At 35.0% G+C, this 18932-nt stretch overlaps 1 protein-coding gene and 1 pseudogene across 8 annotated transcripts in view; one reads left to right on the top strand and one right to left on the bottom strand.

Moving 5' to 3' along the window:
- DNM3 (dynamin 3) overlaps positions 1-18932 on the top strand; it is a 670943-nt gene that overhangs the window by 549037 nt on the left and 102974 nt on the right. The window lies entirely within an intron of this gene.
- Positions 16572-17280, bottom strand: LOC141510833 (small ribosomal subunit protein uS19 pseudogene; annotated as a pseudogene).

An 18932-nucleotide genomic window follows, 5' to 3' on the forward strand; every position in this document is an offset into this window, starting at 1 on the left:
GGCACCCACTGTCTCCCATCACTCCTTCAAGATATCTTGCTGCCTGAATTAGTCCAGGGTGAATCCAACACTGGTTTGTTTACCTGTGTTTAGCACTAATGGTTCTCAACTGATAGGGAAGGATGGTTCCTTCTCCATCGGAGTTTGCCTGGATGATTATGTTTTTATATAGTCCTTATAGCTAGGATTTTGAGAATAATTGTAATTTTTGACATTTATTTATAATTGAAAGTTTTATGTGCTGTTGTCAATCATTCAGTCATATCTGACTCTTCATGATCCTGTGGTTTATGGACTGTCCACAGGGCTTTCTTGTCGTTTCCTTCTTCAATGGATGTAGACAAGTAAAGGTTAAATAACTTGCCCAGGATCACACAACTAGTAAGTGTGTGAGCTAGTAAGAGGCCAGAATTGAACTCACATCTTCCTGACCATAGGCCCTTTATCCATACAGATATAAGATATATATATATATATATATATATATATATATATATATATATATACATATGTATTTGAATGATCTCATGAGACTATTACAATAGCTCTGCGCTGGTGATATGATACCACTTTATAAATAAGGGAAAAGGCTCTAAATGTTGAAAGATTAGTTCATGATCATATATCTAGTATCAGAATTTAAATTTGAACTCAGACTCAGGACCAATACAAGACTGTTTTTTTCATACTGCCTACTAAAAATATCCAATTCCCAAACTATATTCCATCCATTATCATTAGGGATCATGGTAAAAAATGATAATCCATATAATATTTTCCTCTAAAATTCATGATATATATCAAACATTAAATGTAATAATTTGTGAGAAAAAAGTTTAATTTTCCATATTTTATTCCAAAATGTTCTTCACTGATTTTTTTCAGCAAAATATTATCATTCTAATTTCCCTTTCTCCAGTCCAATATATTTCAATTTAATGCCAACATTTTTAATTACCTACTCTAAGCAAGGCATTCTGCTAGATGCCGGGGACAAAATAAAACAATCTCTGTCCTCAAGGACCTTCCATCCAACTAAAGAGATACAACATGTACAAAGATTAAAAAAAAACAATTCACATAGCATGACTCTAAGCTTACTCTCTTAACTCCTACTCACTCTGCTAAGTTATGTCCCCAAAGTGCGAACATCTCCCTTCAGGATTTGGGGCAGGGAGGGCACTGAGGTTTGGAAATGTTTTTCCAATGCTGTTTCTGACAAGATCCCTTTGGTGTGCTTTGCACTGATATCTATTAGCCATCAATATTTAATTTACACATGGTAATTGATGTTTACTAAGTTAGTACAGCAAGAACAATTAATACAAAAAAAATCACACATGAGAACACTTTCACAAATGTACAGAGTTTAGGGGAACATGGATTAAAGGTTAGAGATCCCACATGGCAAAGGGAAAGTCCTTTTGCTGGAAATCTTTTCATCCCAACATAAAACCCCAATAAGGTTTAGTGCAGTATTCTATGGGGCTCCTTGGAGAATCATAAAGAAAAGCATTCTTTTCTCCATGTATCTCATTAGGCCCCACTGTGGCCCTCTGTGCCCACCTTCTCATTAGGACCTCAAGTTCTGGGAGCACTGCTAGGATGTCATTAAGAAGTCCAATTCCTCCAATGTTTCAAAATTTACAAGGTCATCCCCTAGTTAAGGGAAGAGAGAGGAGATAGGGGCTCTTTTTCTTCCCCTAAACCTAAGCAATTCTTTCTCACCATCTTGGCTGGAACTACTTTATCTTGACTCCTCCCTAGAATATTCAGACTCCAAACTAGCTCTTTATTTAATACAAGACCCATAGGGCAAGAGGGAGTCTCCTCAGCCAAGCCAAATATCTTTCCTGTGTGGCAACATTTTGTTCCACCCAATGGCTTGTTCAATAGACATGTCTAGATTGTGTTCATACCTAGTACAGACCTCTACCACTGGCTTCACTCAAGAAGTTCAGGCCTTCATTATTTATTAAGATAGGAACTGAATACTCCGTATATGCATACAATCTAATTTTAGGAAGAGAACTACTAATTGATACAATTAAGAAGCCTTGTGTATAAGGTAGTATTGAATTAAGCATTCAAGAGAGATTGAAATTCCATAAGATAGCTATGAGGAGAAAGAATTATAGATGCGGGACAGACTGGAAAACAGAGTTGGATTGTTTGTTGTGTCTTCCTAGAGACAATAGGAAGCCTCTAGTTGATATTTAAACTCTTAAAGGAGCTGATCTAGCCTGGCATTTCAGGTATATTTCACCTTTTATCCTCTTCACAAACTGCTTTTCAGCTAATCTAGTCTACTTAAGGATGGAGATAATTTCACACAAAAATTTCATCTGTTCCTCCTTGTCTTTTCTCAGAAAGGTTGTGGAGGTAGAACAGACAAATCTAATTTCTGAATTTTTCATTCAGAAAGTATTCCCAGATTTGTTTGGGAAATGTTACCATAGTGAAATATTACTTTAGTAAAATATTCTCTCCAGCCCTACCCTTGGGAAGCCAAGTTATTTGGAGTAGGGCACATAGTATAAGTGTTCACCTTCCCTGGTGTGTCCTACACATTTTCTATGATCAGGGCACTATTTTCCATTTAGTGGCAGAATACATCAAAGTATAGACAAAGACCTGAGAAGAAATGGATAGTTTCGAGTTCTGGTATTGTCAGACACGGTCTTTTCAGTGACAGCATGAATCACTTATATTATCAAATGAAAAGTTTTAGACAATACAATTCCTGAATAATCTTTCCACCAGTACAGGACTGAGTGATTATTAAGCATTAATCCTATCTCCCTTTCTACTTCCCATGTTCTTTACTATAAAAGTTTGGGGAAGGAGAAGAGGAAGATCTAAAAAGTTGAATGAACTGAGCAAAATTCAGCATAACAAAGTTACAATTTATATGAAGTTGAAAGATGTATTTGAAGACTATAGAGAAAAGCTAAGTATAAAAGGTAAGCATAATAAGCAAGCGATGAGAAGCAGTAATTGGAGAATGCTGCAAATTAGGCCCTTGTTTTTGTCTTGTAAAATAAAGTAGAAACCAGAAACTCTTCTGAAAGCCTCATTCAAAATAATCAAAGGGAATAGAAAAAAATGTGAAATAAAGGAACAAAACCAAAGACTCAAGCAAATCTAGAAATTAATTCTATGTAAAAAGGATTTAAATAAGTATACTTAAACAGGAGAATATTAAAATGGGGTGAATGTAAGAAATAATTAGCAATTGTATTTTTGTAACTATTTTAGAGTCGTGGACCTTTGGAAATCTGGTGAAATTGATGAACTCTGGCTCAAAATAATGTTTTAAAATGTGTCAAATAAAAATATGCAGGATTGTAAAAAAAAGCTACTACTTTGAAATAGTTATCAAAAAATTTAAAGTAATTTATGGATACCAGGTTGAGATCCCCTGCTTAGAGTTTCTGTAGATGATGTATGATATAAGATGGAACCAATGTGAAAAAGATGAATAAAAAATTAAAGAAATGTTTAAAAGTAGAAGAGAGGAAAGAGAAATGTGTAGCACCAGTTGAAGTAAAATTCTGAAATATTCTTCTTTATTAATAATAGTACAATTTTAATTCTGTTAACTCCTATCCTTTGCTTTACTTAGTCAAATATTTTTTCTCACCATGTACAATATTGTTGGATAACAACTTTGCAAGGTCCTAAGCTCTCAAATCCTTTCCTTGCTTGTGGCTCTCAATACTTTCTTTGTCTAAAGTACTGACGTTCTGTACTTCCCAGTCCCTTCATTTTCCTAGACTAATCTTTCTTCCTTAAATTTCAGCTTTGTACTTGTCAACACCAAAGTCTCTGTTCACTCTATGTACCATCCTGTTCACTAAATTTACCAAGAATACTCCCCCCCCCATTCCATTCTAGTCTCTGTTTAGGAACCCTGATCATTCATCATTTATTTTTCTTTTTTTAGGTTTTTGCAAGGCAAATGGGGTTAAGTGGCTTGCCCAAGGCCACACAACTAGGTAATTATTAAGTGTCTGAAACCGGATTTGAACCCAGGTACTCCTGACTCCAGGACTGGTGCTTTATCCACTGTGCCACCTAGCTGCCCCCCATCATTTATTTTTAGAGTGAGATCTAAAGATAATGGCAAGTAGCTCTCAGTTAGAGGGTTTTTCCCCATTTGAAGAAAATCAGTCCAGCTGATTAATTTACAATATATCCATCTGTTTGCTTGGCAGAAATAGTTTAGCACTGGAATAGCAAGAGAATACTTTAGGGTTAGAAAACTCCATTAAGAAATCAGAAGAAAAAGAAATACTGGTCCTGATGGAGTAAGGCCAGATTTTTGTTCATGACATGTCCATACTGGAACTTGCTCTTTTTTCAGTTGTATGTGGTTATCCCTCTGGTTTTGTTCAGTCATTTCTGTCACATCTACATGACTCCATGTGGGATTTTCTTGGCAAAGATACCAGAGTGACTTGCCATTTTCATCTTCAGTTTGTTTTACAGATAGAGGAAACTGTCAGAAAATAGGTTAAGTGACTTGCCCAGGGTCACACAGCTAGGAAGTATCAGATTTGAACTCAGGAAGATGTCACTGTCCATTAGTAGGCACCTTTCTAAGCATCTCTGGCTCCTGAATAAACCTAGAAAAGTACTAAATTTGAGAAAGAAAGGCACAGAGAACAGAACTTTAAATCTGGCCCCAAAGAGAATTCAGAATGAAGCAATGTGGTAGAACATAGTGAGATAGGCCAAATGAGTGGGCTTGAGATAGTTTGTAGGAAAGTAAAAAGCAGACAGCTTCAGGCTAAACATAGTTGGAAATAAAAACAAGAAGATATAAGCTTTCATGTTAAAATTAAGTAGACTTACTTTAAAAATTTTCCAAGGTTTGATTCTCTTGGAGGGACAAGAAGGAGAAAATTCATGAGAAAATTTAAACGATGTAAAAGCAAAACATTTCAAAAAATTTTACTTTGAAAGTTCGCAACCTAGATGGGTAGAACTGGATGGATGGATGGATGGATGGATGGATGGATGGATGGATGGATGGATGGATGGATGGATAAATAGATAGATAGATGGAGTGATGGATGGTTGAATGGAAACTCAAATCCAAATAATTAGCACATAGGAAGGACAAAGAGGGGATATAGTTTAAAAAGAACTATCCTGGGAATCAAAATACCTATTATCCATACCTGTCCAATTTGGTTATTTTGTGAATCTAAGGGTAATATTTTACATTTACTCATAGTAACTGTAATGTCATTGGAATCTGCCTATCAGTTTCATTTAAGGGAGTCTGGGAACAGATCTCAGAGAATTTTTAAATAGGTCTTTACTAAATGCTAACAGATTTATCATTTCCCTTCAATTATTTAAAAATATAATTCTGAAAAAGTATCTATCAGCTTCCAGAATACCAAAGATTCATGATACCAAAAAAATTCAGAACCTCTGGCTTAGTGCATTAGGTGTTTTTTGAAATCTTGACCTGTTGACATAACTTCTTAATTAGCATTCATAGTTTGTGTCAACTACAACTATCATCCAGCCATGCCTTTATTAACAAGAAAAGATTTAAGGGGCCTAAGGATAGAAACACGGGGCTCTCCAATAAAGACATCCCTTGGAATTGACAATGATACAGTAAGATTACTCTTAAGTAAAGAATATATATTATAAATGTAATATTGTCTAATCCATATCTCTCTTTTCTGTCTATAAAGTTGTAAAGGAGATTGTGAAATGTTTTGCTGAACGCTGAGTAAATTATATATAATACTCTCTTTGGCTATCAGTCTAAGGACCATTTCTGAAAAGAAAACATTGGAATAGCATAACCTTTTATTGATGATGACCTGTCTCTTCCTAATTGTTACTTTCTGTTCTATATGAAAAAGTCATCCCTTTGACAAGTTCTATAATTTGGCCAAGAATTGAAGTTAAGCTCATAAATTTATAGTCTGATGAGTTCATCCATAAAAGGATTTTCAAATTTAGCAATTAATAATCCTGGAAAAAATTTATTTTCCTTTTTTTTAAGGCAATGGGGTTAAATGACTTGCCCAGTGTCACACAGCTAGGCAATTATTAAGTGTCTGAGGTCAAATTTGAACTCAGGTCCTCTTGACTCTGGGGCCAGTGCTTTATCCACTGCACAACCTATCCACCCCTTCTTCATTTATTTTTCTAAATAATAATGATTCAGAATCACACCTAGAAATACACTAAAAACATTCAAGCCAATTGTAAATAAAGCAAATATTTTCAAATGTATAAGTGCAAATGTTTCTCCTCTTCCTCTTTAATATTGCATATAAACCTGGTTCAGTGACTATGAAAAGGTACTGTTATTGGTAGCCAGTTAGATGTCAAAGTTCCCCTCAAAATGGAGCAGAGGAACAAAAGTATAAAAATAAGAATGTCAAATAAATTAAATACTTAAGACGCTACCACCCATTTCCATTTTTACAACTTACTCTCTATGAAAAATGTATAGTAATATAGCAGGACTTTCTTTTTTGAGCAGTGCAGTGAGTCCAGAAATGTGATGTCATCAGTGTGGTGACTTTGCTGGGGTGGACATTGCTTACAAAGATACAGTCTGGTAACTTAGAGACTATATTGGACATTATAAGATTAACGAATTTCAGGGCAGCTAGGTGGCACAGTGAGTGGAAAGAGCACTGGCCCCGGAGTCAGGAGGACCTGAGTTCAAATGTGGTATCAGACATTTAATAATTACCTATCTGTGTGACATTGGGCAAGTCACTTAACCCCACTACCTTGCAAAACAAACAAAAAAAATTAAGGAATTTCCTAGAATCCCATTGCTAGTTTGTGTCAGAAGTAGAATGTAAGATCACAGAATCATTGATTCAGAACCAAAGGGGCCCTTAGAGGCTTTGAATCCAACCCCTCTAAGTAGCTGCTCAAGATTCTACAGCTAGAACTTGAACCAGAGTTTCCAGGCTCCTGGATCCAGTACTCCATCCATGACTACACTCTGCTTCCCTTCTATGACCACTTTAATTTTCACAATGACAATATTACTGAAATAAATTGCTTAAAGTTTTAACTATAAATATTCTTACAAGAAATCAATTGTATAAATAGATGTGGGGGAGAGGGGTGATGATACATTTTTACCTTGCTCTCCCTATTGTCTTTTGCCATCTTGGAACCCAGGCACTCCAGGATAAGGGGTGCAATGGGGTTTTTTTTGTCTTCCAATAGTTTTTCGTGAATCCAAACAAAAGTTTTCTGTTATCGATGAGTCAGGCTCTTGAAGTTTCAAAGTATGAAACAGGCAAACTTACTTGGAGTACATTACTAAAAGCAAACCTTATGGAGGCAATTAGCAAGTTCATATTTCTAGTTTATGTGGGAATATTAATTACATTTACATCAGAGACAGTACATGGTAATGATTAAGACCTTATAATTGTAAAAAGATGAAATTTATAGTTCTGAAGTTATGCGCTACAAGCCATCTGTGTTTACATCTGTGTAGGTACATTCTACATGAATGCAAATCAAAATCCCTCCATGTCTAGGCAGACAGATTTTGTGAGTTATTATGCCTTAAAAATACATCACTTGGTGGGAAATTGTAGATATGGCAGAATCAAAAATCTAGAAGGGACCTCCAAAGCGATCTAGTCTTACCTATACCTAACCAGGAATTCCTTCTCTAACATCTTCAAAAACCAGTTATCCAAGTTCACTTTGGAAGATATATTTTTAAGGGAGACCATTATCTTCCAAAGTAGTCAATTCTTTTGCACAGCAATAATTTATAGAAAATATTTTTTCTTATATCAAACCTTAATCTGTGCAATCTCCAACAATTGCTCCCAGTTCTTATCCATCTACAGCAAATCAGAACAAGTTTCATTGCTCTTCATAAGATAATCCTTCAAATGCTTGGAGATAGTTACCCATCCCATGTAAGTCTTCTATTCTCTCCACTTCAACATTTCCAATTTTAGAGACAAACAATAAATTTAAATCTTAACTTGGCCAATTACTACCTTTGTGACTTTTGGCAAGTCACCCTCTCTGGAATTCTGTATGACTTATAAAATTAGAGGACTGGCCTAGTATGATTCCAGGATCCTGTTTTTTCTAGTCCCCTGACCTTTTGGTCACCTCTTCTATTCTTGCTCCAGCTTGTCATCCCAAGAACTGAGAATGCTGAGAACCCAGAATGCTTGTCTGAGTGTGGTCTGTTGAGGTTAGGGGATAGGAGAACTTTTGTCTCATTTGTTCTGACACTATGTACATTGATGTATTCTTATGATAGAATTAGTTGTTTTGATTGTTGTCATATTCTCATCTAGATTTAAATTTGCAGACCACACAAACCTGCAGGAACTATTGTCCAGCCAATCCTGAATATATGAATTTTTTTAAAAAGTGGTGATCACAAAGTCAAACATAGCTTCATTAAAAGCAAATCATTCCAAAAAATACTTGTTTCCACTTTTGACAATGTGACTAAACTGCTCTTCCAGGAGAGTATTGATTTTTTTAAATAGAGATTAGGAAAACATCTGATATTCTTTGATGTTAGACTTGTAGTAAAGACAAATAATTATGTACTTAGTGGTAGTGCTGGCAGATGGTTTCAGGATAGGTTGAATAGATCCAATGAGTGATCATTAATAGTTCAATGTCAGCTTAAAGATCTATTTTAGAATAGTGCCAAGGTATGTGCTTAGCCTGGTGCTGTGTAAATAAAACAAGATATGGTAATTATATTTTCAAATGACTAAAAAGTAGGAGGAATATCGGGCATGTGCTAGACAAGATTAGAATCCCAAAATCTCTTGATTAATTCTTCCAAGTTACCAAAGTTTAATAGGAATAAATGTAAAATCTTACAATTTTGTTTTAGAAATGAAATTAAATCGAATTCAGCAAGCATTTATTAAGTACCTACTATGTGTAAGGGACTATGATAAATACTGGGGATCAAAGAGAAAAATGAAACATTACATCATTTACACACACCTGAGTATATATATGATTATAAAGTGAGCGATAAGAGAGAAGTTGTACCTAAGTGCATCAGGGAAGTCTTCATAGAGGAGGTAGCGTCTCAACTTAGCCTGGAAAGAAGAAAAGAATTAGAAGAAAGTAAGTAGAGATTGGCATTCCAGGAGAAGAGAATAATTTTCATCAAATTATAGAGGAAGGAGTTAGGTTTGGGGAATGGCTAGTGAGTCAGATGAGGTGATGGATAGAATCTGTGATTAGGAGAAGTATGAAGTGAGGTTGGAAACGATGGTAGGTGCTAGATTATGGAAGTCCTTTAATATCAAAGGGGTTATTTGTAACTTATAAATCGTAAGGACCTTTCAAAGGCTGTTGACAAGGGAAGTGTTATTTTCAAACCTGTGCCTCAAGAAGATTATTCTGTTACCTCTTTGTCAAGGATGAATTGAGACTGAGGAAAGACTGAAATCAGAAAGGCCAACTAGGATCAGAGGCTGACCAAGAGGCATTGCAACTTGAACCAAGGTGCTGAGCATTTTAGTGGAGAGAAGGGGACATATGGAGACATTGCAGTTTATTATAGAGAGATGGCAATTTATTGAATTGAGATATAAGAGCAAGAGCAAAGCCAAGGTTACCTCCAAGTTTAATAACCTGAGTTGCTATAATGATGGCAGTACTTTAGACAGAAATAAGTATGGTTTTAGGGAGAGTAAAACTGGATTTCATCCTGAATATATTAGAATTAGAATTAGAAATGCTAACAGGATACCCAAGTAGAAATGTGTAGTATTCATCTAGTGCTGAAGGACTGGTATTCATGAATGAGGTAAAGGTATTATCTATAAATAAATAACTCATTTGCAGAAATTATACTTGAATTTGAGAAAACTGATAAGATATCCAAGAAATAATATACAGAGATGGAGGAATAGATGGTATAGTTTATAGAGACCTAGGATCCATGTTAAAGGGTCACTACAAGACTGATGATCTGACAAACAAAACTAAAAAGCATTAGGAAGATAGTCTCAATGCATCTTCTCATTAGGTTTGTAGAACTAATATAGAAATATATGTGTGGGTATTTACATACAGAAATATAAACATATATATACATATATATGCAAGAGAGGTTTGTGATAGTATCATGGATCTAGAATTGGAAGGAACATCAAAAGCCTCTATCTAGTTCAGCCTCCTTATTTTGACTATGAGAAAACTGAAGCAAAAGGAAGTTAAGTTTTTTTTTTCCCCTCAAGATCATTCTAATATTAAGAATCAGAAGCAGGTTTGAACCTTGGTGATCTCAATCCAGAAACAGTGCTGTTTCCCCTGTATGACATTGTTTGGCTAGACAAGGATTTATATTTTTTAAAATATGCAAAGGTGGGGCAACTAGGTGGCACAGTGGATAGAGCACAGCCCTAGAGGCAAGAGGACCCAAGTTCAAATGTGACCTCAGACATTTAAGAATCACCTAGCTGTGTGTCCTTGGGAAGTCACTTAACACCACTGCCTTGTTATAAAAAAAAACTAACCCAAAAAGCATAAAAAACCCCCAAATATGCAAAGGGTTTTAATGGACTACAAGTTCAAAAGAGTGATGAAACAAGAAGTAAACTTATGTGATCTTTAGTATGCATTGAGAATCACAATATCCAGTACAGGGCGGGGTGGGGGGAGTAATTGTCCCATTTTATTCTTCATAGGCAAAGGTAAATCTAGGATGTTGTAATGAGTTCTGGTCATCATCTTTTAGGAAAAATCTTGATAAACTAGAGAATATCTAGAGGCAGACAACCATTAGAATGTACTTTTAATCTCATGTTGGATAAGAAACATTTAAAGATATGTGGAATGTTAACCAGAAGCAGGGAAGACTTATAATCAGTGTCTTTAAGAAATTGAAGACCTGTCATGTGGAGAAGGTAGAAGACTCCAAATTAAGTAATGGGTTAGGCACCCAACTGTCATTTGCTTTGGCTTGTATCCCTAGTCCATAGCACAGTGCCATATAATTTGTACTTATTAAATGCTCATTGACTGACTGATGAGTGAAAGTTCCAAAGAGGCAAATCTGAACCTAATACAGATGAAAACTTACTAACAATTAGAGTTTATTTGGAAGTTAGACTGTCTTATGATGTAGTGAATTCCCCTTCATGAGAAGTCTTTAAAGAAAAATTGAATTGACTGCCTGTTGAATATACTGTGAAAAGGTAACCTTGTTTGAAGCAGCTAGATGGCTTGGTGAATTGAATGCTGGGCCTGGGTTCAGAAAACCTGAGTTCAAATCTGGTCTCAGATCTTTTTTAGCTGTGTGACCCTAGGAAAGTCACTTAACTTCTATTTGCATTAACCGACTGGGAAAGAAAGTGGCAAACCATTACAGATTCTTTTCAAGAAAATCACATGGATGTTAAGATCCACAGAGTTATGGAAAAGTTGGACATGACTGAATGACTGAATAATAAAAAATCGTATTTGCCTATAGTTTGGATTGGACTGAATGAAAGCAAGAATCCAAAACCAACAAGTAATTAAACCTCAGATTTCAAAGAAACTTCAGAGACCAGTCCAATCCAAACTATAGGGAAACAAGATTTTTATTATTCAGTCATTCAGTCATATCCAACTTTTCATGACTCTGCGAACCATAATATCTATGTGATTTTCTTGAAAATAATCTGTAATGGTTTGTCATTTTCTTTTCCAGTCGGTTAATGCAAATAGAAGTTAAGTGACTTTCCTAGGGTCACACAGCTAAAAAGGATCTGAGACCAGATTTGAATTCAGGTTTTCTGACTCCAGGCTCAGCACTCCAAACCAGGTTACCTTTCCACAGTATATTCAACAGGCAGTCAATTCAATTTTTCTTTAAAGACTTCTAGTGAAGGAGAATTCACTATATCATAAGACAGCCCATTTAATTTCCAAATAACTCTTCATTGTTAGTAAGTTTTCATCTATATTTGGTTCAGATTTGCCTCTTTGAAACTTTCACTCATTTGTCAGTCAATGAGCATTGCAATTTCATAAAGTGACTCTACCCAAGTCTTTAATACATTAGTAGTCCTCTCTCTAATTTACTATTCAGAATACAACTAGGTTTTTTTAAAAGGAAGTAATGGAAACATGTATAACTTCTCCCTACTCTATTATTGGCAGTTATGAAGTGAGGGAAAATGTTATTTGAATTTTAACAAGTTTAATATTTGAATTTTATAGGTTCTTTAAATGAGATCAAATCATCAATACAGATTTTTCTTTTATTAGATTGTTAGTTTAATTTTTTGTAGTGGTTTTCAGTTTCACTGAAGTGACCCTGTAGTATTCAAAAATTCAGTGCAATCAGTACAGAAAAATCTGCAAATGGAAACATGTGCAGAATTTACAAGTATCTGGGGAAGTTCTTTTTTTCCATTTGGACTTTTATGAATCAAATACTTCATGACAATGGTGAACACCTTTGGTGAACATATAGCTTCCTGCCTCATTTGCTACTGATAATCAGAAGTTAATGGAATAAAGTAATCTCTGGTTGGATCAATAATTATTGAAATAAGCTTTAAGAACCCATAAAAGGCATCTTATTTGAAGAAACATTGAAGACTGTATTTAACTCTGTTGAAGTCAATGCTTTTATTCCTTCTTATTAACAACAACAAGAAAAAACAAAACAGCAGGACATTGTATTTTCAGTACCTTTCAGTGATCTGTGTGGCTGAAAATGTAGTCTGCTATAGAGGATCATGAACAAAACTCTGCTTATTTCCTTTGTGACTAAATCCAATATAGACATTAACGATTGACTTAGAAAGCATAAAATATTTGAATATGACAAAAATATCACATATGTAAATAATACTATATATGGCTGAATCATAATTCAAAACAATTTTATCAGATTGTAATGGTGGACCAATACAAACAAAATTAAATTTAATATTACTAATTTCAATATTAACAATTACTAATATTAAATTTGATAACAAGTGTAATGTTAGTAATATTATTAAATTGGATATTACTAATTATTATTACTTAAAATTTAATGTTATATTTCAATAGCTGTACAACTATTTAAGGACTTATCTTTATCTGAAAATACTTGTTATCTAATGAACTATTAGAACCATGAAGGTGACAGGGAATAAGTAATATAAATCAGATTAGTAGGAGTTTAGCCAATGGAAGGACTCCAGGCTTGTTCTTTATGGGGAGTTTTACATAAGGACATGTACAAAATTCACAAAGGCCAGAGAAGGTAGAGAGGGTTATCAGTCTGTTCTACCAGGGAAAGTAACCAAACTAATTAAATCATGAATCCAATAAGAGTCAGTAGCGTCAGGTTCGACTTATGGCAAGTTTGCCCAGGAGACATTGAATGTAGTGGCTTTCAGGTACCACAAAACAAATGAGAATTGTAAGCTACACAGAGTCTAGGCATTCGGCCATTCTGGGAACTGGGAAGTCAAGCACAAAGAATGAAGGTAGAAGAAATTAAAATGGACAAAACCAAGGGGAAAACTGCCCATTGGGGCAAATTCTAGTATGGAGAAGCTAAGAATTGAGTTCAAAGGCAGCAAAGTTGAGGTAACTGCAATATTGATGAAGTGCTCATAGACACAAAGTTTTTGGATGAAGTCACCTATGATTAGTAAGGGTGAACATGCCAACTGGCCTGGTAACCAGGCAGGATCTGATATAGAGGAATAGCTGGTGGGGTGACAGTCATGTGAATGAGTTTTGTGTGTGGGGGGGGTGATATTTGACCACAGATTTAATAGGAGTCAATCATGTAATGTAGCAGCTAAAGAAACAAGTGTGATCTGATATTCCCTTAATAAAAACAGCCAGATGGTGAGAAGCAGAGCACTCTATTGCACTGGGAAGTATATCTTGCATTGAGTTCCTGCTTCTTTTTGTCCAGACTGCCTCCCTGAATTCCAGACTTGTTGCCTATAGCACTTGGCATACTGTCTGGATAGTAAGCTCTTCATTAAATGCTAATTGACTAGATTATAGCACTGATTACTTATACCTGTCTGATCCTTTAAGCCTGGTTTGACATTTATTGCAGACCTAGTGTTTCATTTGACCATTAGACCCTGATTTTTACTTGTTTACCTAATTCTGACACTACTTTTCTCTAGCCTTTGGTGTATGGGTTACCTCTAGCTTTTCCTTGGTTCATTCCTCTATATCTAAGTATTTTATCTTGCATCTGTCAACTATTGTTGCCTGTGACTCTGATGCATGGGAAATTCTAGGAGATGTTTTATCTGGCATGAAATGGAAAATTAAAGCCAGATTCAGTATTTAAACATCACCACCATCACCATTAGCAACCAATGTTCAGACCCCACCTATAAAATTCAAATATTAAACTTATTAAAATTCAAATAACATTTTCCCTAATTTCATAAATGCCAATAATAGAGTAGGGAGAAGTTACACATGTTTCCATTACTTCCTTTTAAAGACTTCTAGTGAAGGAGAATTCAATGGGACATCTCCATCTATATTCTTCATCTCTCTTCTCTGTCTGCAGCCTGCCCACCTGGTGTGGTCATATGTTTTCAGAGATCCCGGTTCTCTAATTCAATAAAGTTCATTCAAGTGTTGGTGCACAGTTTGGGACATAGTCTCAAGGATTGAGGAGAGAGAGGAAGACAAAGGAGGAATGAAGTGACATTTCTCCTAGAAAATGGGACCATATAGACTGCTACCACTATACTTCCCTTTTGTTATTGCCACTAATATCACTGATGAAGGAAACAATGTGTAGTCTGGATGTACTAAGGACCTTGAGGGAGCAAAAGGTGATAATGAGAGAAGGAAAAGAGCAGGCTCCTTACTAGAAAGAGATTTTTAAAAACCTTCAAATTTTATTCTGACTTTACTTAGATCAAAGAATAATTGATATCATATTGCTTGACTTCTTGATGGATAGAAAAGGAGTTGAAGGAAGAGAGAGAATTTGGAATTCAAAATTTATATATATATATATATATATATATATATATATATATATATATATAATTGTTTTCAAAAAAATTTTCCAAAAAAGCTAAATATAGAAGCATTAGGCTAGATTTTCTGAAATTGCAAATACATCTTTCTTTTCAAAACCTGCCTGAGTTACTCTAACATATGTGGCAATGGAATAATATGGCAAATCCTGTATTGGAATATAGGTTCTTTTCCCCCAGACATTAGGACAAGTAACTCAGCTTCTCCTCAAAATGTTGTCACTCATCCCTAGTGAGTAAGGGAGTGAGGAGGCAGAGAAAGAATGCTAACGATTCCCCCTCCACCTCCCAAGGCACAAGGTCAGAGTAGCTAAAGACAATTTGGTGTTTTGTATAGTATAGTATATCATATATATGTATATATATATATGCATATATATAGTATGTATATATATAGTATGCAGCATATATAGTATATAGTATCATATATAGCATAGTATATCATGGGTAACCTATGGCTAACTCATTCCTCTCTATATTTGTTTGGAAAGGTAAAGTAATTAACATTGGCTTTCTAATTTTGTGTTCAACAATCTCTGGCAATTTTTAAGGCATTTTCTAGATAAGGTTAATTTGAATCCAATATGAAGCTGATCTTAATCTGGTTTTGGAAGTGGTAAAAAGACTGTCTCTGTAGAAAAATTGTTCAGTTTTCAGATTATTTTTACTCTGGTATTTACAGTATTGGTGTCCTAAACAAGCATAGCTTATTGAAGAGTATATTCACATTCAATTTAATGAGTGATTTCAAAATTTTATGACTATGCCAAATTTTTCATGATGCTCTTTCACATTTTTCCAATAAGAGGAGAAAATATTTGACTGAAAAGAAGATTTGAGGTAGGCTCTGGTTTTGAAATGGTTCATTCTATTTTATGTGATTTTCATATATTGTATTACGTGATTTCCATATATTGTATTACTCTCTGAAATACATTTCCAAAGAGTAAAAGATTTTTTTCAATCTTAGTCATCTTGTATTCTGTCTCTAGCAAAGCTAAATTGCTCTTCATATTTCCTTTTTAATATGTGCCATTTGCTCTTTTTTTCTTTTTAATTTATGAAAGGTGGTACAGGTGGAAAGTGTCATATATTTGTATATATATATATAGATATACACATATTCATATAAGTTCTGTCAGAGCTCTATCCACCCACACCTAGATGATTATCTTCCTTTCTGCTATCTAGATGACCAATGGGCTTTCTTGTGATTGACTAGCTGATTACGTCTGGGTGTGTTATGAAAGGGAAACTATTGTAGTATATAAATTGGCTACCAGGTGATTCAACTCTCAGTCCACCAATCTAGGCTGTGTAAGAGTGTGGTCAATGTGTCTTCCAGTTTTTCCCAAATTTTTCCTTGTTGTTCATTTGTTGCTCTGACTTTATAGGAGTAACCTATTCTTCAGTCTCATCAATCAGCTCAATCTAGAACATGCCAAGAAAATACACTTGGCCCCAGATTTGAAATAAATCTAGACATGTGAAGATATATTATCTGGAATATGCTTAGAATTATCAAAAAAAGAAATGCCTCCATCTGCTTCTTTGAGCTGCTTCGAATTCACTGGACTTAAAAATTCATTTTTTCCCACTAAGAATATTATTTTTATTGTTAGGATCTAGGTTATTTGAGAGGGATGAAACGAGAGAAGTGGGTGGCTCCAATACCTGGCCAGCCCATGTTTCACAGGTTTGTAGCTGATAGAGAATTCACCCAAGTAGTGTCCAATCAACTTGGGCTTGATTTCTACCTGATTAAAGATCTTGCCTTTGTAGATGTCCACCATACTTCCCATCATCTCTGGCAGGATGATCATGTCTTGAAGGTGGGTCTTTATCACCTCAGGCTTTTCCATGGGGTGGCCTCCTTCTTGGCCTTCCTTAGGTGCTTCAGGAGGGAGTGCTATTTGCACCTCAAACCCTGGTTGAGTCTCTTTCATAAGACTGGTCCAACAGCTGATCTAGGTCCACACCTTCCTTAGGTGAACTTCCAGAATGTTGGCTTCTTCTTCTTCTTCTTCTTCTTCTTCTTCTTCTTCTTCTTCTTCTGCTTCTTCTGCTTCTTCTGCTTCTGCTTCTTCTGCTTCTTCTTCTTCTTCTTCTTCTGCTTCTTCTGCTTCTGCTTCTTCTGCTTCTGCTTCTGCTTCTTCTTCTTCTTCTGCTTCTTCTTCTTCTTCTTCTTCTTCTTCTTCTTCTTCTTCTTCTGCTTCTGCTTCTGCTTCTGCTTCTGCTCTACTTCTTCCATCTTGTCTGTTGTCAAGGGAAAAAAATTCACTTTTAATGGCCTACCATGGTATTTTTAAAGCAAAGTAAGGTAGTATACAAATAGACTATAAAAGAGGTTTTTTAAAAAAATTTTAATGACAAGGTCCACTGCAGTCCCCTTTCCCCACATATCTCCTCCCAGTTAGTAGAAAAGAGGAAAGATAAAGGAAGGAGATTGATAAATTTTGTTATCCTACCTGGAGATTTCCTCAGTAACTCATCTGAACAAACATGGAGAAAGAGAAAACACTAACACTGACACCATCGACTGTGGTTGATAACATCATCTGTTCAGTCTTCAATGCCATCCAGTCTATTTTACCTCCACTCTAATTATTCTCTGCAGGGCTTGATGTGTATATGTTCAGGATTTATGTTTCTCCAAGAATGGTCTCAGTCTTTGCTTTGAGCTATTTTCAGTTGGGGTCATTAGCAATTTGGGAAGGCAACACAAAATGAAGTATAGATGGGTGTCCCTTTCCTTCCCCTAAGCCATGGAAATAGCCAAGGACATAGGGCCGAATCAGTACCTATTCAGGAAATCTTACCTTCCTCCTGAATGTTCATGGAATATTCACAAAATCCACTACAAGCCTCATTTGATTTTCACCCAAAATAATTTGTTCAGTCTTGTACTAGCTACTTCTCCCAAGTCATTATATTAAACACTTTTATATTCCATTCAATTCTGCAAGCATAGATTAAGTTTACCTATGTGCCAATCACTGTGTTAAACTTTGGAGATACAAAAACAAAAATCAAACAATTTTTCTGTCTCCAAGAAGCTTACATTCTTTTTGGTAGGAAAAAAGCCTTCATTTTTAAAAGTTTTTATTAAAAAATGAAAATTACATATATGACATAGATTGCTTTAACAATATTTTCATGATTATCAAATGTTTATTGAACTATATGTCAACTTCAGTTTTTATCTTCAAAGAGTTTTCAGTCTCAAAGATCATTAACCCTTTACTCTTTTTTAAAAAATAAGATAAACAGTTTGAATTGGCTCAATTCATAGAGGATAAGACTGAAACAGAAAAGTTACATAAATAACTTGATACCAAACAATGAACTAATAGTCAAGTAAGCACCATACAGACTCTGTCTGACTTTCTTGGACTCTAACTATATACTTTCAAGCCCATGCTCTATAAATAATAAGTTGAAACTTTTTAATTCCTCTCTCAGATCCTATGATAAATTTTAAAATGTAAAAATTTACCTGCTGCATGTATTTAATTCACAATAACCAATGAGTTAAAGAACTTAACAGCAATAAACTTGGTTTAATGTAAACAGCTTTAGCACAAATCAAACCAGCCTAAGGCCATGGACCTCAGCTAGTTATTCAGAATAACCTTTGAAGCTGCATGCACATGTATACATTAATCTTTGGAACAAACCATAATCTTAATTAACACAAAATGATCTAAGACATGCAGATGAGATGCCATGTGGCTTGAACAAAGCATTAAAGGTAGTGAGTTATTGTGCAGGAAACCTTAAGATGATTCTTATTCTGGACAAAGAGAACTTTTCTTGAATAATTTTGAACACATTTTTACTCTGTTTCATCCTTCTTTCCTGCAAGATGTTCTTGGAAGCTGAAAATAACCAAATTCCAAAGCC

This window comes from Macrotis lagotis, chromosome 2 (assembly GCF_037893015.1).
Source record: "Macrotis lagotis isolate mMagLag1 chromosome 2, bilby.v1.9.chrom.fasta, whole genome shotgun sequence".
NCBI classification, from domain to species: domain Eukaryota; kingdom Metazoa; phylum Chordata; class Mammalia; order Peramelemorphia; family Peramelidae; genus Macrotis; species Macrotis lagotis.